This window comes from Monodon monoceros, unplaced genomic scaffold (genome assembly GCF_005190385.1).
Source record: "Monodon monoceros isolate NGI ecotype Baffin Bay Population unplaced genomic scaffold, NGI_Narwhal_1 Super_Scaffold_22, whole genome shotgun sequence".
Taxonomy (NCBI): domain Eukaryota; kingdom Metazoa; phylum Chordata; class Mammalia; order Artiodactyla; family Monodontidae; genus Monodon; species Monodon monoceros.
Window position 1 is genome coordinate 105,530,065 of NW_021703779.1, and position 22,735 is coordinate 105,552,799.

Sequence of the window (22,735 nt, forward strand, 5' to 3'; positions counted from 1 at the left end):
GCTTCCTGGACACTTATCATATTACATATTGGATTATAGCTATTGGTACACTCTATATACTTTTCCTATTCTCTCTATGCGTTTTTATGGAAGAGTCTGTGCCATACTCATATTCAAAACCTCAGCATAGTACCATGCATATATAGATGTTCAATAAATATATCCTGAAAGCTGAGTAAATAGATGCTCAAGTACCCCTAGAAACCAACAAAATTAATGACACAAATATCGAGAATACACATTGAGAAACCAGAAAAACAATTTCCCATTATTTAGCCTTCAAATTCTCTTTCTGATTTTCTTTCAAGCACAAAGTATCTATTATCTTTATGGGTAATATCTCTATGAGAACATTTTAGGCCAGTGTAGAATACCTTGACTCATATTTCTATATTAACCACAGTAAGCATTCCATATTAATTGAATGATTAATCTTAATTATGTGTTAACTGTGACATAGGGGACAACTATTTCGTTATAATGAAAATGTTCATTGCAAAAATTATCAAAAATAGATTGCAGTGCTTGATAAACCAATGGTCTGCAGTATGCAATGTCCTTGTGCAATGCTTGGTTCCCAGACTCAAAGATAAGTTGTCAGGAAGGGTGGCAGGTTATTCTTGGTTCACAAAAGAAGAATTCTATAAATGATTTTATGCTCATTTCAGTTGAACTCTGTCCATTTCCTTCTTCAAGATAGAGTAGAACTTAATATTCTAGGGTGCTGCAAACTCTGAACACTAACACTTTTGATTTATTGCTGTAAAAATGAATTTACTTGAAGAAACAATGGGGGAAGACATATATCACGAGAAAAAAAGTTGTTGCAGAATGTATTTCTATTATGAAATAAATTTGGGATTCGAGGTTGTAGGTTATTTAATATTTCTTTTCAGGGGGATCCCTTCGATTTTTTTAAGAGAAAATATTTGATCGAACAATGCTATAATACCTCATGAAAACCACACTTCCTAGAAAGATAATCTTTTGTGCAGTTCAAAATGATTTTGGTAGATGAGCATAAAATTTGCATGGGGGGGGTGGATGTATTGACCATTTAGATTCTAAACAGCTTAGAAGCACCTCAAATTTGTTTTAAAAATGTACTGAAGAGACATTATGAAAGGTGGAATAAATCATGTTTTTTCACAACTCTCCCAAATATTTATTTGCCTAAAACAGGTACAGAAATCTGAAAGTAAACATATGCATTGACATTTTCTTGACAGATTCATAACCCTATAGTTTCCAAAACTTTAATGTTCAATAACATTTCATTAGTATACTCCAGTGTATTTATTACTCTGCATTATTAATACATATAGGTGCCTAGGAGATGTACAATTTGTAATTATTTTTCCTTTCAAAACATAATAGCTTCACACTGGGCTTGTTGCAGCTATGATATTTCATCTCTGAATTCTCCTTCAGACTTTCTGGGGCTGTGACAGAAATGTGTATTTGAACAGAAAAGCTGTCGAGAAGGTGCTGTGGTACTATCCATCACATTTTTAATCCTGACCCTACTTAGATGCTACTGAGGTTTGCTGTCCAAGACACTAAACAAAGATTGAAATTATGCCTTCTGTCCTTACGCATCAAAGTAGCACCATTATACCAAATTCAATAGGCCTGTATTACACTCTATTAATTTCCTATTAGTTCTCAGCTATGCAAAGTCTAACCATGGTGTCACTATGCTTTAGACATGCAACCTTGATTCCAGCATCAAAAAAATGGAACCTGTCACTTCTAATAACTTTACAGGAGATTCTACAAATGTAAATCCTTTTTCATCTTGTCATCCTTTCATGTCTTTAATGAGTTTGCTCACTAACAGTGTAGAATCTTAATTTAAGTTTCAGAAATATTAACAGCTATTATAATTGAGCATCTCTAGGAGTATACTAATTAAAGTGTAATAAAGAGTAATTTATAATACCCGAAACATTTGCCTTTTAAAAATCCCATCAATATTTAACTGTATATCAGAAAGAAAACAAAGACAATAGTGAACTCAAGATTCCTAGCCAAAGTGCTTATTTTGAGAGAAAGCATCATGTAGCATAACTGGATCATCTACAAGTTAAACTCAACCATTTGTAAAAACAAGCAAACACCATGTGCTTAAAAAGCAAATTAACCAGGGATTACCATGTTAAAGTTACATCACAGAAAATAGTTAACTCTTGAGAATAGGCACCATGATCAATCTGACAAGTACTTTACATGAAATATTAGTATATCCTCTCATAGAAGTTTATGCTTTATTTAGATACGTTGCCTTTTTCTGCTATTGCTGACCTTTAAGTCTAATTAAAGTCCCTTAAAATCCAGATCTACATCCTTTTATCTCTCTTGACAGCTTTTTATTTGAATGTCTGTAATAAAGTCCACTAAAATTCATAATGTATCCGTAGTAAAAATAGCGCTTGCTCTACTAGGGTCTCAGATATAATACTTTAAGCTGAAAGAAAACAACGACTCAAAATTTTTAATTTTGAACCACAAACTTCCTTATTAAATTTTCTAAAGATTAAATGGAGTGGGTTTGATAGTAGAATTATACTGATTTTTTCCTTTAATCTATTTCCCCCAATCCATGTTGTTGAATTATTTTATAAGCAATAATATAACATCGATTTTTTATAGAGAATCAGAGGAACTTATTCTGGTGTTCCAGAATTCTACATTCAAGGAGCCTGAAGCCTTAGGCATTTGGTTGGGGAAGTAACGTTACACAAGTCAAGTCTGCCAAACCACAATTGCTCAAGTAATCCAAGTCTTGGCTTTCAGATTTAACTGTAAATCTTAACTGCTTCAAACTGTGCTTCATCATGACATAAGAAGTTTTTTTCTATATACATTGGACACAGAATACTTTATTCATTTCAATCTTTTCTGTCCATTACCATTCTAGAAGAGCTAAATTGCTGAAAGTCTGCTTTTATCTCAGTTTCAACTGCCAGGGTGACAATTTCAGCATAAGTCATGATATGTAGTAGTACAAAGTACACATGATATGTAGTAGTTTCAAAGTACATTCAATGAATGTGTATTTTACTATTTGGCAGCACAAAATATCTTTGTCTACAATATTGAATCCTTCTGACCTAGCATTTATATTATGGTTTTTACAAATAGGAAGAGCATTCATAGCAAATAGCTATCAAGTATTTATGTCTTGGGCACTAAGTGAAGCCCTTTACATATATTATCTCATTTAATTTTTGCCTTATCATTAACACTGTATAACATATAAAGACACAAATACAGAAAATAGTTAACAACTTTTCCAAGATCATATAACTTGTAAATGTTAGAATTAGGATTCAAACTCTTAACTACCATTACTACTCCCCTCGATGGTAATCAAAAGGGTGAAATAATATCTTTTAAGGGAGATCTGTTGTTCTGGAGGTTTCAAAATAAGATATTTTCATGACTGCTGACTATAATTGGGAAAACATAAATTTGAACACTTAAGATCTGTATATTGTATTTTTATGTATTATATATTAATAAAATGGAAATCAAATTTCTTCCTGAATTTAGCTCCTTCTCTAAACTAATCAAGTAAGACTAGGGAGTCAATAAAGAAATCTTTCCCAGGGAATTTTCACCCTCTTCTCCCTTTCATTTGTGGGAACAGAATGAATTCAAGTAAGTTTCATCTACATTACAAGGAAGAGAAGGAATTTTTGACAAAGCATAGTCCTCTTTCACAAAGGAAGCTTGTTTGGGGGCATCCCCTATTAATTTCCCAACAAGAGTATTATATTAATCAAGTATAACTAAATTTATAATATTCAGATAGAAACAAATCAATACTTGCATAAAAGTTCACTTTATAAAGGAATTTATTTCAGAGTACCATTTAAGTAATGTTTTCTTCCTAAGAGTTGCCACATAGGATTTAATTTATTGGAATTAAATTTACATGTAATTATTCAGGAATATAATCACTAAATAAAGTGAGGTATAACTCTTCTTTGTTTAAAATTTCTTTTTCCTTCTTGGGAACTTTCATGTATATTGTCTTTTCATTATGTACAATTTGAAGCATTTAAAATTATACACACCATCTTTTGGCCTTTTTCTAAATGTGCTTTTTCTTGATAGCAGCATCATATTTAAAATTACCACTTAGCCAAGAAGTTCCTGAGGGGGAAAGGTGGAAAGCAATCTTTAGAAATGGTGTGAAACGGTAGATGACTGGGGCAGCAGGGAGAAAAAGACAGGCCTTTTGTGAGCAAACAGACTGGGGAATATTGATGTTCATAGGAATTGGAGAGATTCAATACTAAGGGTGAAACTTTTTACAATATTGTAAGCTAGATAAATGGTCTGACAAATCTCACCCATGGAGATGGGGTCATTATGCACATACCTGTGAATTTCTGGGCCATAAAGGCTTCCTTTATATGTAGCCAGATGGGAAAAGTGCTATTTAAAAAACAAAATGTCTGCTTTTCTGCTGCATTCTAGGGGAAAATCAACAATCTCCTTAATGTTGACTATCACCTTTTTTCTTTCTTTTTTTTTTTTTCAGGACAAAAAAAACTGCAGTGTACTTTGAGGAGTCTTTTTGGTTGAAAAAGTTAGAATCCAGAGCACTAAAAGAGATAACTTTATAGTGCTACCTAAGAGAGTTAAAAAGATTGTGAGTTCATGCAGGTAGCTTGAAAGGAAGGGCAAAAGGACACCAATGTGGAGATGAAAGTGAAAGAAACAAGTCTTGAAAGAAAGAAAGAAACCTGAAAATGTGATAGCATACGGAAGAGATAGAGCCACCAAGAAGCTCTTAGTGGCAGGGAAGGCCCAGTAAAAATTTAGGGCAGTGATATCTGATGCTAAATTTTAAGATGTTTTATGTTGTACTATAATCCCACTATATTACTCCAAACCTTCAGCATAAACCTGATACATGTAAAATACTTGATAAGTGTTGTTTGGTAGAGAGTGAAGGTAGGGAATGAAGGAATAGGCATGAGGATAAGAGGTACCCAGGAAAAGCATCAGCCTTCCACTTCCCAGCTCACCCAAGAAAACTTAGAGACACAGGGAATAGTGTTGTGACTAAGCTGCTATATTTGAATAATAAAGAAAAAGTGAAGCCAGAGGCTAGAGGACTAAGGGACACACACTCATTAATCACACGTGAGTTAGGTGTATGTGTAGAAAATGTTCACATTGCTATTAGTAAAAGTTCCTGTGTGTTTCATACAGTATTTTCCAGCTGATACTGAGTAACATCAGAAATCATTACATAGTTGAATGTATGAAGCACTTCTGTCTATTAAGTGCAATATTCACAAGTATGGAAACATTGGTGTTAAAGCAAATTACTGATGTAGTGAATACCATATAACATATTTGGGGATAGGCTTTGTGTAGGTTCTGTGAAAAAAAGAATCACAGAAGCATCCACAGCTGGATGCTTGAAATCACATTTTCTGTGAAACGTGAAGTGTTATTCAATAATATTTTAGAAGTTGGAGGTTAAATGTTACCCAACTGCTAATATGTCCCTATTGCGAAGAAAGGAACAACGCAAATGATGGCCCATGTTGTTATGTAGGTTGTTATGCCTGTAACATCTGAGTCATCTCATTTTAGAAACCGGGTAAAGGAGGCAATAATTTAATAATGTGGACTATATATTCGTATAAAGTCAAGGAAATGGATCCTAGTAATGATGTGTGCTCAAATTATGGGTCCCTAAGTAAGAATATTTGAACAGGCTTCTATTCCACTTCCTAACTGCAAAATAATCACTGCTTCAGGGAAAAGTTCTGTTTGGCTCTCATCATTTCTGCCACCTGCACCCAGGTGAATAAGAAGCAATTAGGTTGTGACCCTGGGACTGCAGACTATCCCTACATGTGGAAATATGTGTGTGTGTGTTTGTGTGTGTGTGTTGTGTGTGAGGTATTCCATAGTAGGGCATCATCCTGGCTTAATAAGCTATGTAGAATATGATGAATTTCAGGATTCAGTAAGATAAATTCTAGGTTTTAGCTGCATGTTGGAATCTAGTTTTATGTAACATATAGGGCTGACTTCTAACAGGTCACACTTTTCAGAAGGGTTTGTTCTAATTTCCACATTTATTGGAACTCTGAAGCAGCTGCTACTCTGGATTCTATATTTACAAATCTTTCCCCAAATCCACTAAATGCCTGAGATAAGTTCCATCATCTATCTTTTCTTATGTGTTGTCTTGGCTTGCTGAAACAAGTCCCTCCTCCAGTATCTGAAGGCCTTGCTTGAACTGCTGACCTTTCCCTTCACTTAAGTAAATCAGTATCAATTCAAATCTCCCTTTCCAGTTTCTTTCTTTTACCAACTTCTTATGTATACATTCTCCCTATTGTCCTGGAGTCTGTCAACAAATGCTGAGTCCTTCAGGAAATGAATATCTTTATCACATTTTTGTGAACAGTAGAAAGGGGTCACAAACAACACATTGTTCAGGACAAGGTGCATCAAAAAGGGCACCCTTTTTTCATGCTCTCTTTCCTTCTTCCTATCCCATCTTTATAAATATATGATAAAAATTAATAATGTAACAAAATAAATCTATAATTATTAAATATATTAGATTTATCAACTGACAGAATATTAGATCTAGAAGGGGACCTTAGAAATCTTCTACTTTAATCTTCTCATTTTATATTTGAATAATATGACGCTCATAGGATTACAGCAAATTGCAAATGTCATAGAGTTAGTGAGTGGCAAATCCAAGTCTCAGACCCCATTCTCCTGACACCCAGTTTAATTTTCTTTTTACTATACCGCTGTGATGGAATAGACTTGACAAATAAACCTCAAAAAGATGGGCTGATATTAACCAAAATAAAGTAGTAAAAATGGGAATAAACGTGTGCATGTTGTGTATTATAGGGATAGCGAGTATTTGACTGCTCAGTGTGTATTCAGTGTGTAGTCTAATAAAGTAATTTTAATTAGTTATATGGAAATAGAGATGATAATCACATTTTTGAAACTGTCATTCAATATTACTCCCAATAGGTAAGGAAAATATAACAAAAAGAACAATATTAATTAGAAATGATTTATAAATATTGCAGGTTTTTAAGTATCAAAACTCTAGTTCACATACTCAACCTATAATAGTTTTTGCTGCATAATAAACTACCCCCAAACTTAATGACTTAATGCAGTATCCATCTATTAAATTCACAGTTCTGTAGATCTGCAGTTTGGCCTGGGATTAGATGAGTGGGTCCTTTGGTCTCAGCGGCACTCATTCAGGTATCTGCAGTCAGCTGGTAGTCAGGTAGGAGCTCTGCTTCTGGAGGTTGGCTGGCTCTTCACTGGATTTACTAGGGCAACAGGGACAGGTGCATCATCATACAATATGCTAACCTGGATTTGTTCACAAAGCAGCTAGGCAGGGTGACAGGAAAGACAGCAGAACAGTCAAAGCCTCTTGAAGCCTAGGTTCAGAACTAGCTCAATGTTTTTCCTGCATTCTATTAGCCTAAGCAAACCTCAAGACCAGCCCAGATTCATGGGTTGAGGAAAAATAGTCTGATATTTAATGATAAAAGCTGAAAAATTACATTGCGAGGGACACAGGTATAGGGGGAAGAATAAGTGCAGTTTTTAAAAAATCTATAATGTCACCCAAACAATCAACAACAAGCAATAAGCACATTCTCTCTCTGTCTCTCCACATATAAACCTATTTAGTACACTTATATGTACATGAATACAATTATATATACATTTGTGTAAATTCATATAAATGTATATATAGGTGTATATATTTATGTAAATTTAAAATATACCTTTATATAAATTTTAATTTAAAATTTTTTTTAATTTTCAATTTTTATTGCCATTGATGTTGATTATTTTATGCTTATATTTATATTACACATTATTATAAATTACATGTTTCTAACCTATTTACTGTTTTTTAATAAACTTTTAACAATTTTAGAACAGTTTTATATTTGTGAACATGGTCCAGAGAGTTTTCATATATCTCACAGCCATTTTCTCCCTTTATCAACATGTAACAGTAGTATGGTACATTTGGTACAATTAATTAACACCTTATTATTTATTAAAGACCACATGTTATTCAGATTCACTTAGATTCATTCGTTTGTTTGTTGCAGGCAGATAGGGCTCATTTTATTGATTTATCTGTGTAATTGTTGAGGCTACTATGTTCACAGAAGAGAAGGGGAGCTTTATTTCTTGGTCTCTTCTTCCTTGGGCAGAGGTTTGATTTCCTCCTTCTTAGCCTGGAGCCAGTCTTCCTTGGTTTTAGACCCGTGGGCATCAGGCTGCTCAGCCAGGAGCTGCTTCTGAGCTTTGTTTCCTATATTTCCAGCTTACTGGAAGTTTTCATCACAAGTGAGTGTTGGATTCTATCAAATGCTTTTTATACATCAATTTATATGACCAAATGGTTTTTCTTCTTTAGCCTCTTGATGTGGTGGATATTGATTGATTTTCAAACGTTGAACCAGCTTTGAATCCCTGGAATAAATCCCACTTGATTTGAAGGTAAGATTATTGTCAGATATTATTGTATTCAATTTCCTGATATTTTGTTGAGAGTTTTCACATCTATATTCATGAGAGATTCATGAGGCCTGAAATTTTATTTCTTGTAATATCTTTTTATGGTTTGGCTATTATGGTAATACTGATATTAAAGAATGAGTTGTGGGGCTTCCCAGGCAGTCCAGTGGTTAAGACTCAGCGCTTCCACTGCAGAGGGCACGGGTTCAATCCCTGGTCGAGGACTAAGATCCCACATCCCGTGCCGCCAGCAAAAAAAAAAAAAAGAATGAGTTGGGAAGGATTCCCTCTGGAAGAGACTGTGGAGCATTGCTATCATTTCTTCCTTAAATGTTTGGTGGAATTAGCCAGTAAAACAACTTGAACCTGCTTTATTTTTTGAAGGTTATTAATTAATGATTCAATTTCTTTACTAGATATAGAACTATTCAGGTTATCACTCTCTCCTTGTGTGAGTTTTGGTGGTTTGTGCCTTTCAAGGATTTGGTCTATTTCATCTAAGTTATCAAGTTTGTGGGCATAGAGTTGTTCATAGTATTCCTTAGCAGGCATGCCTCAGAGATTGCAGGTTTGATTCCACACCACTGCAATAAAGCAGATTTCTCAATAAAGTGCAATCACATGAATTTTTTGGTTTCCTAGTGCATATAAATGTTAATGTTTACAACGTATTATAGTCTACTAAGTGTGCAATAGCATTATGTTTTTAAAAGAATGTACATACCTTAATTTACATAACTTTGTTGCTCAAATACGCTAACCATCAGCTGAGACTTCAGCAAGTCATAATCTTTTTCCTTTCTGAAATATTGCAAGAATTACCAAAATGTAACATAGAGACACCAAGTGAGCAAATGCTATTGGAAAACTGGCACTTATAAACTTGCTCCATGCAGGTTGCCACAAGCCTTCAGTTTGTAAAAACACAGTGTCTGTGAAGCACAATAAAGCAAAGCATAATAAAATGAAGACTGCCTGAATTATACTTTTCATGTTTATGAGATCTGTAGTGATGACCCATTTTCATTTCTCAGATTAATAATTTGTTTCTTTCGTAGCCTAGCTAGAAGCTTATCAATTCTATTGATCTTTTCCAAAAACCAGCTTTTATTTTCAATTATTTTCTCTATTGTTTCCCTGTTTTCAATTCTGTTGGTTTCTGCGATAATTCTTTTTTTCTTAACATCTGTATTGGAGTATAATTGCTCTACAATGGTGTGTTAGTTTCTGCTGTATCACAAAGTGAATCAGCTATACGTATACATATATCCCCATATCTCTTCCCTCTTGCATCTCCCCCCTACCCTCCCTATCCCACCCCACTAGGTGGTCACAAAGCACCCAGGTGGTCTCCCTGTGCTATGCAGCTGCTTCCCACTAGCTATCTATTTTACATTTGGTCGTGTATATATGTCCATGCCACTCTCTCACTTCGTCCCAGCTTACCCTTCCCCCTCCCCGTGTCCTCAAGTCCATTCTCTACGTCAGCGTCTTTATTCCTGTCCGGCCCCTGGGATCATCAGAACCATTTTTCCTTTTATTTTTTTCCATATATATGTGTTCGCATATGATATTTGTTTTTCTCTTTCTCACTTCACTCTGTATGACAGACTCTAGGTCCATCCACCTCACTACAAATAACTCAATTTCGTTTCTTTTTATGGTTGAGTAATATTCCATTGTATATATGTGCCACATCTTCTTTATCCATTCCTCTGTCGATGGACACTTAGGTTGCTTCCATGTCCTGGCTATGGTAAATAGAGCTGCTATGAACATTGTGGTACATGACTCTTTTTGAATTGTGGTTTTCTCAGGGTATATGCCCAGTAAATGGGACTGCTGGGTCATATGGTAGTTCTATTTTTCATTTTTTAAAGAACCTCCATACTGTTCTCCATAGTGGCTGTATCAATTTACATTCCCACCAACAGTGCAAGAGGGTTCCCTTTTCTCTACACCCTCTCCAGCATTTATTGTTTGTAGATTTTCTGATGATGCCCATTCTAACTGGTGTGAGGTGATACCTCACTGTAGTTTTGATTTGCATTTCTCTAATGATTAGGGATGTTGAGCATCCTTTCATGTGTTTCTTGGCAATCTGCATATCTTCTTTGGAGAAATGTCTATTTAGCTCTTCCACCCATTTTTGGATTGGGTTGTTTGTTTTTTTGATATAGAGTTGCATGAGCTGCTTGTATACTTTGGAGATTAACCCTTTGTCACTTGCTTCGTTTGCAAATATTTTCTCCCATTCTGAGGGCTGTCTTTTTGTTTTGTTTATGGTTTCCTTTGCTGTGCAAAAGCATTTAAGTTTCATTAGGTCCCATTTGTTTATTTTTGTTTTTATTTCCATTTCTCTAGTAGGTGGGTCAAAAAGGTCTTGCTGTGATTATGTCTTAGAGTGTACTGCCTGTGTTTCCCTCTAAGAGTTTTAAAGTGTCTGGCCTTATATTTGGGTCTTTAATCCATTTTGAGTTTATTTTTGTGTATGGTGTTAGGGAGTGTTCTAATTTCATTCTTTTACAGGTCACTGTCCAGCATTCCCAACACCAATTATTGAAGAGGCTCTCTTTTCCCCATTGTATACTCTTGCCTCCTTTATCAAAGATAAGGTGACCATATGTTCGTGGGTTTATCTATGGGTTTCTATCCTGTTCCGTTGATCTATATTTCTGTTTCTGTGCCAGTGCCATACTCTCTTGATTACTGTAGCTCTGTAGTATAGTCCAAAGTCAGGGAGCCTGATTCCTCCAACTCCGTTTTTCTTTCTCAAGATTGCTTTGGCTATTCAGGGTCTTTTGTGTTTCCATACAAGTTGTGAAATTTTTTGTTCTAGTTCTGTGAAAAATGCCATTGGTAGTTTGTTAGGGATTGCATTGAATCTGTAGATTGCTTTGAGTGGTATAGTCATTTTCACAATGTTGATTCTTCCAATCCAAGAACATGGTATATATCTCCATCTGTTTTTATCATCTTTAATTTCTTTCATCAGTGTCTTATAGTTTTCTGCATACAGCTGTTTTGTCTCCTTAGGGAAGTTTATTCCTAGATATTTTATTCTTTTTGTTGCAATAGTAAATGGGAGTGTTTCCTTAATTTTCCTTTCAGCTTTTTCATCATTAGTGTATAGGAATGCAAGGGATTTCTGTGCATTAATTTTGTATCCTGCTACTTTACCAAATTCCTTGATTAGCTCTAGTAGTTTTCTGGTAGCATCTTTAGGATTCTCTATGTATAGTATCATGTCATCTTCTGCTATAATTCTTATTATTTCTTTTCTTCTGCTTACTTTATACTTGAATTGCTCTTGTCTCATTTTTAGAGTGGTGCTTAAGTTATTGAGTTTAGATCTTTCTTCTTTTCACATATATGCACTTAATTCTATAACTTTCCCTCCAAGCTCTGCTTTTGCTGCATCTCACAATTTTGAGTAGTTGTATTTTCATTTTGCTTTAGTTCAAAATATTTTTTAAAAATTTCTCTTGAGATTTCCTCTTTGGCCCATGGATTACTTATAAGTGTGTGTGTGTGTATGTTTTAGTTACCAAATAGTTGTATATTATCCAGCTAAATTTCTGTTACTGATTTCTAACTTAATCCCATTGTGATCTCAGAAAATACTTTGTATGATTTATTTTCCTTTAAATTTTTAAAGTGTGTTTCATGGCCCAATATGTGGTCTATCTTGAATGTTCCATGTGAGATTAAGAAAAATGTGTATTCTACTGTTGTTGAATGGCATATTCAATAAATGTTATTAAGATCAAGTTGATAGATACTGCTGTTTGGTCATCTATATCTTTACTGATTTTCTGCCAATTTGATGTACCAATTAATTATGGACGGGTATTGAAGTCTTCAATTATAATAGTGGATTTTTCCATCTCTCCTTTCAGTTCTATTTGCTTTTGCCTCATCTAATTCGGCACTCTATTGTTAGGTGCTTACACATTTAGGATTGTTGTATATTCTTTGAGAATTTCACCCCTTTAACATTATGTGTATTCCTTTTTTATCCCTAATAATCATCCTTCCTCTGAAATCAGCTTTGTCTGAAATTATTAATAGTTACTCCAGTTTCTTTTGATTAGCATTAAAAAGGTATATTTTCATTCATCTCTTTACTTTTAACCTATATGTGTTTTTATATTTAAAGTAGATTTCTTATAGACAACGTATAGTTAGACGTTGTTTTTTCATGAACTCCCATAATCTTTTTTTTTGTATTTAGACCATTCACAGTTAAAATTATTATTAATAGAGTTGGATGAATATCTACCATACTTGTATGTTTTCTATCCATTGCATTGTTCTTCATTTTTTTCACCCCTCTTTTTTCTGCCTTCTGTGGTTTTAATTGAACATTTTTATAGTTTGGTTTTTATCATTTTTAGGGTTTTCCTCTCTTAGCATATGAATTTAGTAAGAGAACACTTCTCTTACTAAAACTAAGTTAGTGTTTTCCATAAAATTTACGATATACTTTTATAACTAATCTATGTCCACTTTCAAATAACACTATACCATCCCATGGTATTGCAGCTACCTCATAAAAGAGTTTTCCTAATTCTTCTTTCTCATTTCTTATGACTTTGCTGTCATTTATTTCAGTTATCCATACTCTATAATCTCTCAATACATTGCTATTATTGACTATATTTCTTATATGTGCTGTATATTATATTCCAGTGACTTATTTATTTTATAACTGATAGTTTTTACCTCATAACCCCCTTTACATATTTTGCTCCTTCCCTCACCCCTCTTCCCTCTGGCAACCACTAGCTTGTTCTTTGTGAGTCTGTTTCTGTTTTGTTATATTGGCTTTTTTGTTTTTTAGATTCCACATACAAGTGAAAACATACAGTATTTGTCTTTGTCTGACTTATTTCACTAAGCATAATACCCTCCAGGTCCATCCATGTTGAAGGATAGCAAGATTTTAATCTTTTTCATGATCAGGTAATATTCCATTGTATGTATGTATGTTTGTATATATACAGACATACCTACATATTATATATATATATATATATATATATAATATATTAATTACCCATTCATCTGTTGATGGACACTTAGGTTGCATCAATATCTTGACAATTGTAAATAATGCTGCTATGAACACTGGGGTGCATATATCTTTTCTAATTAGGGTTTTCATTTTCTTTGGATAAATATCCAGGAGTGGAGTTGCTGGATTGTATGGTAGTTTTAATTTTCTGAGGAACTTCCACACTGTTTTCCATAGTGGCTGCACCAATTTACCTTTCCATCAACAGTGTGCTAGTGTTCCCTTTTCTCTACATCCTCACCAACACTTGTTATTTTTTCCATTTTTGATGGTAGCCATTCTGACAGGTGTGAGGTGATATCTCTTGTGTTTTTGAGCTGCATTTCCCTGATGGTTAGTGATGTAGAGCATTTTTCATGTGTCTGTTGGCCATCTGTATGTCTTCTTTGGAAAAATTCCTATTCAAGTCCTCTGCTCATTTTTTAATTGGATTGTTTATTTTTTTGATATTAAGTTATTTGAGTTATCTATATATTTTGGATATTAACCCCATGTCAAAATATCATTTGCAGGTATCTTTTCCCATTCAGTAAGTTGCCTTTTCATCTGTGTATGATTATGTTCCACATAGTTTGATATTTGGGATACAGAGATGATTAAAATATTACCCCAAATCACATAGTTTGATTATGGCTATTTGCTATGATTACATAATAAAGTGTTCATTTCCCTCATTTTATAGTTGAGGAAAATTAAAATCAGAAAAGTTAAATAGCTTGCCAAGGTAACCAAGCTAGATAGCACTCCAGTGAATAAATATTTGCCACATATACCATAATATATTTTCAAGTTTTAAAAATTGTGCTATAAAAGAAGCATTTAGTTTAAAAAATATTTTATGTAATACAATACTTTTAAATTTAAAATTTATAAGATATTTTTAGTGCCTCAATTTAGTTTTAAAAATTATTATTTGAACTATAGTGATGTGAAAATATCTTTTAGAATTTATTGTACTATAATTGATAAGGGGCCTAGGACACAAAATGGCAAGGTTTAGGGAAATGGAAATGAGTTTAGAGTATCCAAAAAACTTTTTTACATAACTCCTAGACTGTGGCATAACATGTTAATTGGAATTACAAATGGCATAAAGCTCTGAAAATAATAAAAAATATAAAATTTATTAAAGAATTTTATTTAGCACTTTCTACTTTCCAGTTTTGTTATGAATAAGCCCTACGCATAACTTATTGGTTCAGTCTATCATGCAATTTCAATTTTACCATAGATTCCTACAAATTATGTAATAGTCAGGCCCTATTCTCAAACCTTGTTATGGTATCATTCATAGAACCATCAGAGTGATATTTCTAAAGTGTCGAATTTGGTCATATACACTGATTTAAATTTGTCAAAAGCTCTTCATTACCTACAGGAAAAATACAGACTTAACCAACATGACGCTTCATGAATAGGTCACTATTAATCTATCCAGCCTCATCCAAACAGTCATCCTAATCTCTCTGAGAACTTCCCCACTCACCCACAGGAGCGGTTTGAAGAAGTTTGAACAGCGCCATGCCATCTGTAAGGTCCCATCACTGGCTTGTGCTATGATGATCAGAATATCTGACCTGGTAATTTTGAACTTGGAGTCAGATCTTAAGGAGTTAATGCCTGAAAGTCATAGCTATCATAATATCTGAGATTTAATTAGTGTTTCATATATGTAAACTACTGTACAGAGCACTTTGTTTTAAATTTTCCAATTTAATCCTCAAAACAGCTTTATAAGTACCAATTATCCTTGTCTTACTGATGAGGAAACTGAGTCCAGTGAGATTAAATAACTATTCATGTTCGCTATACTATTTTGTCATCACAAGGTCATCTGTCTTTGAACAGGGGCAACACCTTAGAAAAGGAGAATGCATTTCTAATGATGAAACTTTAGGTGTGTATTTGATTGAAGATCTTAAGACTGACATATTGCTGCTTTTCCATTCATACCTAAAAGTTGATCTTCAAGTCCACATATGATTAAAGTCAGTTTCTTTAAGTTATTATTCAACAATGTAGGTAAATCCTGACATTCTGCTTGATTTTTGCTTCCTACCATCTTACCCCCAAAAAACGAGACATGATAACTATGTTGGTATATAATATCAGGATCAGACATTTGGTAACACAGCCAATTAAATGACATTTACTATGCAAACTGTCTTTTCTCCAAAAGGATTATCTAAAACAACATTCTTTGATATTTTCTGCATGTTTGGGGTTTATTTAAATTATATTAATAATTAATTTTTATATTCCATAGTATGCCATTTTATTTTCAGTATTAGAATATAATTTATAATATTGTGGAGATGGACAATAAAGATTTAACCTAAGATAGCTAAACTTGAAAAACGATAGTCCAGCCACCAATATGTCTTATATCATGGAATACCTATACTTGTATTAGAGTCCTGTCAGGAAAACAGAAACCACACTAAGGATTTCAACAGTTATAATTTAATATAGGGGGTTGATTACACAAGTATTGAAGGACTTAATAGACAAAAAAGTAACATTGAGATAACACAGATGTAATAAATATAGGAAGTAGCTACATTGCTAAGAAAGAAGGAAAGAGACTAGGTTATTAGAATCTAGAAGCTTGGAGAAAGGGCTCTCAGTACGGGTTTTGGAGCTCTGATGAGCAGCTGCTACTTAGCTAGAGCTGATTGATGTCTTTGAGAAGAAATAGTGAGAAGTAAGATCTGGAAGTGCCAAAAAGTAGTTGGAAACTAGAAGGAATAACTGCTGTCATAGTGAGGTGCTATTCCTCACTATGCTGTATTAAATATTTAATACTTGCTGTATTAAACAGCAAGCAAAACAGGAATGTTCAAGTCCCCTTTACACTTTTCATGCTTTCCAGTCTCTCTCTAGTTACCTGTCAGCCTCCAACCCCATTCTTTGAATTTAACAATGAATCAGCTGGCAAAGGATAAATATATACTGCAGAATCATAGCCCTTACACCATATAACTGAGTATAGTAGGGTGACTGTGGGGTTGAAAGGAAGCAGGTTAGTTTTTGGCACAATACTTATGAGTAATCCTTAATTAAGACCCCTTTAAAAATTATAATTATGGGCAATTTCCATTTTCATTTATTGAAGAACATATTTCTGAAATTTTCAAAGGATCACTAAATAGCAAGGGAAAAAAGGGGACAAAGACCAGAAATTAAGACTATAGTAATTAGTATTAGTCTAATGATAGACAAAATGAACAATGGAACAGAATAGAGAGTTCAGTAAGAGACAAACATACACGCTATGTCACATACATACATACATACTATATAGGCAAATATATATACTATGACAAAGGTGACAATTTGCTCAGTGGGGGGAAATGGTCTTTTCAGTAAATGGTTTGTTCTATTAGAAATCCATAAAATATTCAATGCATCTCAACCGTACCTCATACCATATTCAAATATCAAGTCCAGATGGATTGCAAATCTAAATGTGAATGTTAATAGGCATTAAAATAGAAAAGATTAAAAATACCAAGTTATGATAATGATGTAGAACAACTGAAACCCTGATAAACTGCAGGTGGTGGGAGTGGAGATTGCTACCACCAATTTGGAAATCTGTTTGACATGATCTACTAAAGTAGAACATATATAAGTCCCATTTCCCAACAATTTCACTCCAAGTGTATACCCAGAAGAGATGTGTGTATTTGCTCACCAGAAGTCATGTACTGGGATGTTTATAGCAGCATTATTCACAAGAACTCCCAAACTGGAAACTAGCCAAATGTTCATAAATGGTAGAATGGATAAATTGTGGTATTTTTACACAATGGAATGCTATATAGCAAAGAAAACGAGCAATGTACAACTAAACTGAATAATATGGATAGATGTCTCAAATTCATAATGTTGAAGAAAATAATCCACACCAAAAAAAGAATTCATACTGTATGATTCATTTTATATAAAGTACCAAATAGGCAATACTAACCTGTTCTATTAAAAGTCAAATTAGTGGTTACTCTAGGAGGTTGGTGACTAGAAGGGAATTGGTCATTTTGTGATGTTAGTAATTTTCTGTTTCTTTAATCTGGGTGCTGCTTACATAATTGTGTTCAGTTTGTGAAAATTAAGCAAAAGGTATGCTTATATTACATGTACTTTTATGTATGTATATTTATGCATGAGGTATATATTATACTTCAATAAAATGGGCAAGGATAAAGTCCCTCATTATACTTCCTCATTTATGCATTTTCAACAAATAGAGTTTATAAATACTTTACAAAACTTCAAATATTTTTATGAAGAATATATCTTGAAAAATACATTTCCTCACCATAACAGACTATAGCTGTTTTTCAACAGTGAATGCTTTGCTAATAATTGCCTTTTTCCTTGTGGAAACTATAACTATATAATATAAGAGTGAACTTGCTCAAGCATAGGTCTTCTGTCTTTTTCATCCACTAATTTCTACATCTAATGAATGCTACTCTGCCATTAACCGCTGCAGACATTCTACACACAATATCATGGCTCTGGAAGTCAACCCTTTAAGCAAGTACCCTAGTTGTCAAACAGAAAATAGTGACTTGGATAGTTACAAAATAGTATTACACAAGGTATTATGCAAAGACATATGCATGAGCTTGTTTCCTAATGTTTCAATGACTAGGAAGCTAAATTTATAAATGCCGTTTATTTACTACCAAAGACACTTGACTGTGTTTTTCCTCCAGTTCATTTTGCACAGTCTTCCTTATGATATAATTGCATGCACCATTTTCAATTGATATGGGAGATTTAACAGAAAACAGATATATAAAATATTTTGATACTTATATCTTCAGCTGTTTACTTAAACATCTGAAAGTGTACTTAAACACCAGTGTTAATAATATCGTAGTGATATTGCCCAGTATGAGAGCACAACACATGCCCGCCGTGTATCCACTGTCACAGCTAATTCAAAATGTTGATCATATGTATCATGGACATAGGATTTTTTGAATTCAAAAATAATTTTCGGGGCTTCCCTGGTGGCGCAGTGGTTGAGAGTCCGCCTGCTGACGCAGGGCACACGGGTTCGTGCCCCGGTCCGGGAGGATCCCACATGCCGCGGAACGGCTGGACCCGTGAGCCATGGCCGCTGAGCCTGCGTGTCCGGAGCCTGTGCTCCGCAACGGGAGAGGCCACAACAGTGAGAGGCCCATGTACCGCAAAATAATAATAATAATAATTTTCATTTCCATCTATATAGGATGGATGTGCAGAGAAATCCTTGCTAGTATAGAATACTGAAAAAAATTTTTTCTCTCTCTCTGTATGTGTGTTTGTGGATAGTTTCTTTTTATTAAAAAGCATGGCTAAGTTTAAGAGGGCTACACATGGCAAGATAGTTCTATTACATAGAGGTAGTCAAACTCTAGAGCAGGTGTTTGCCCTGAGGGTGTATGAAGGACATTTGCCTAGAGACTGGGTTTTAATGGGATAGGTTTAAGAGGAGATGGGGGGAGGTCTGATGAGACCCTCGCATAATGCCTAGACCCACAATTATGACACTGTCAGTGGATGAAATTGAAAGAAAAAAAAAGATCTCCCCATAGAGGAGAACAGTGTCAGAGCCAGTTTCAATCTTTATTCTTTTAACTAATGTAGGTGACAGTTTTCCTCAGTATGTGAAACAAAAAATGAAAACAGTAAGTAGTTTGGTAAAGCATATTGCAGAAAACCATGACTTTCGGATTACATGGACTCCAATGTATTACTTAAAAATATATTTCCCTAACATTAAAATAATACTGACATACAGTGAATAATTAAAGAATGCATGTGAAATAATGGCCTGGATAACTCTTATGCATGGTGGAAAATGTATTTTAGGGTAGCAAACATGCATCAAACTTAACAGGATCCTATAACCAATGTAAAAGCGCTTGCATGTGAGATACTCATTAACAGACGTCTTAATGTTATTTGCTGTAGATTTTCTTGTCAAGGATCATAATTGCCACAGTATGACACATTTCTCAAATTCTGACTGAAACTAAATCTAGATATATAAAGAAACATCTAGTAAATCATAAAGTTCCAATGTACCACATGATTTTTGAGCATGTACTTTTTGTAAAGAGTAATCTATCAAAAGATAGACACAGATTTTACATATGTATTTACATCTCACATCTATTGCAGCTTGAGTGAAACAAAAAGAATATACAGGAATGATTCTTAAAAAGTGTTGAGGTGGAAGAGTTTGCTATTCCAAAAGGTAATAACACAATTTTTGATTCTCATAATTGAACTTTTTAGTATGGAAATGTGCAAAGTGAAAAATGTCTTGAGATTCTGGAAGGGACAATATCGATGTGAAAAAAATGTATTCAGAATAATGCTTCCAGATACAAAATAGGAAACAAATCTTCAATGAAATGACACCAATTGTAATTACCCATACTTTAGGGAGATATTATCATTTTAGCTAATGAAGTAAAATGCCGACAAAGAAAAAGAAAATAGAACGTATTCAGAAAGATTTGGGGGACCCCTGCAGAGAATGCTTCAAAAATGAAATGTTGTAGCCAGTCTGGTTGAAAACGGATTATGTGTGCTCATCTAGCAACTTTTCACCTGAAAGTAGGTACTAATCACCTTTGAGGAAAAACAATCTATGAACAAACTACCAGTTTTCTCTCACCAAAAGTCACATTAAGGAATATATATTGACTCTTGTGTATAATAAAGCATTTGTGTGTAGGATAGTTTACATAATTTATCAGTCTGGGAGAAACCATGTGGTTTTAAATGTTTTGGATCCAATCATAAGTCTGATATTTAATTTGATCACTGAATAAAAAACCAAGAATCCTTTGAAAACATATCTGTAATGCAGTTATCATTCAGTGACACCCAATTTTCCCTTCACTAAAGTTGTTTAAACATAAATAAATATTGCTTGTTAAAATAGTACAAACAAAATTTTTGCCAGAGGCTTCGAAAATGTCCCTGAATCTGTGGGATTTTCAACTCTGGACAACATCCATCTCCTTTAAACTTAACCTGAGTGTGCTGCTTTGAGGAAGAAACTATTACTATCATGCTTAGATGTGATTACAAGGTCAGGATCAATAATCTTGGAGAAATCCTGGAAAACAGAAGTCAGAGACAGCTCAGATCCACTAATTCACTAAAATGGGAAAAGATAGATATTGATATTTAAAGACTTACTTGTTTGAAACATATTCCCAGAGAAAATAAAGTTGTAAAATAGCTAAATATGGTTTATAAACATTAAAATATAAAAGAATGTGATGATCACCACTAACCATAAAAGGTTCACGAAGAAGTCGTGGCAAACTAATATAATTTAATTTTTTGTTACAGAAAAATTCAGAGAATAAAAAGTAGAGAAAATAGTAAAACCAACCCCATGAGCCAGAATGTGTTTTTGCCTATGTTTAGGGGCAACAGGGTTTGCTGCTTCTCTCCCCTGTAGCTTAAATCTTTGCCTTCTTTTGAGAGGTCAATCTAACCTCATATTAACCTCTAATAGGTTAATCTAATAGGACTGACACTATGTGGCAAAGGATCACCTACTGTGCACCTGTACCAGAAAACAGGACTTTTTATCTTCTCTTATCCTGCCCCAATCTTTCTCATGAGCACTTGGCAGACACCCATGAAAAATGCCTTTGCGTGCAAACTACCTCTGTGTCTCAGCGCCCTAGCTATCACAGACTGACTTACCAGCCTCCACTTTTTTTCGTAGCAACTTGTCAAGATTTTAGCTTATAGCTACTTACCAGCTTGTGTGGCAGCCACGTCCTCCTCTTGAGCTCTGCCACAGGTAAGCCTATGTACGCATTTCATTTCTCTTTGGAGAGGCTTATCCTTTCTTGAGATTTAGGCTGTTTTTTTGGCCTGAAATTTCAGATCTCTGATAAGTTCAAGAAAAGTTAAGATTTTCTAGTTTATCTGGCTTTTTCTTACTGTTAGTTTGGGAGCAACACTCCCAGTTTTCTACATCTCAAATGGTAAAAGGAATTCAAAGTCCATTACTTTATATTTAAAATAATCCACAGTTCATCAGTGTGGATTTTTACTGGTATGATAGTTGTATTTTTGTTATATAGTACAATGTCCTCTTGTGTGATGCATCAGGCTTATTTAGGGGTAGGATATAATAAAGATTGTAGCCTCCTTGTAATTTCCTAAGTGATAAGAGGAATAAGAGCATCTTTCATTCTAATATTTAGTGGGAATTTAAAATATGTTTTAAAATTTTATTTTTAAATTTTTGTACAATTTATAAAGGTTACTTTTCATTTACAAATATTACAAAATATTGGCTATATTCCCCCATGTTGTACAATACATCCTTGAGCCTATCTTACACCCAGTAGATTGTACTTCCCACTTCCCCACTTCTATATTGGCCCTCCCTGCCCCTCCCCATTGGTAGCCAGTAGTTTGTTCTCTGTATCTGTGTCTGCTTTTTTTTTTGTTATATTCACTAGTTTGTTGTATTATTCAGATTCCACAAATAAGTAGTATCATACAGAATTTGTCTTTCTCTGACTTACTCCACTTAGCATAATGCCCTCCAAGTCCATCCATGTTGCTGAAAATGCCAAAATTTGATTCTTTTTTATGGCTGAGTAGTATTACATTGTATATATATTGTACCACATCGGTTTTTTTTTAACATCTTTATTGGGGCATAATTGCTTTACAATGGTGTGTTAGTTTCTACTTTATAACAAAGTGAATCAGCTATACGTATACATATATCACCATATCCCCTCCCTCTTACGTCTCCCTCCCACCCTCCCTATCCCACCCCTCTAGGTGGTCACAAAGCACCGAGCTGATCTCCCCGTGCTATGCGGCTGCTTCCCACTAGCTATCTATTTTACATTTGGCAGTGTATATATGTCCATGCCACTCTCTCACTTTGTCCCAGCTTACCCTTCGCCCTCCCCCAGTCCTCAAGTCCATTCTCTACATCTGTGTCTTTATTCCGGTCCTGCCCCTAAGTTCTTCAGAACCATTTTTGTTTTTTTTTAGATTCCATATATATATGGAATACAGTACTTGTTTTTCTCT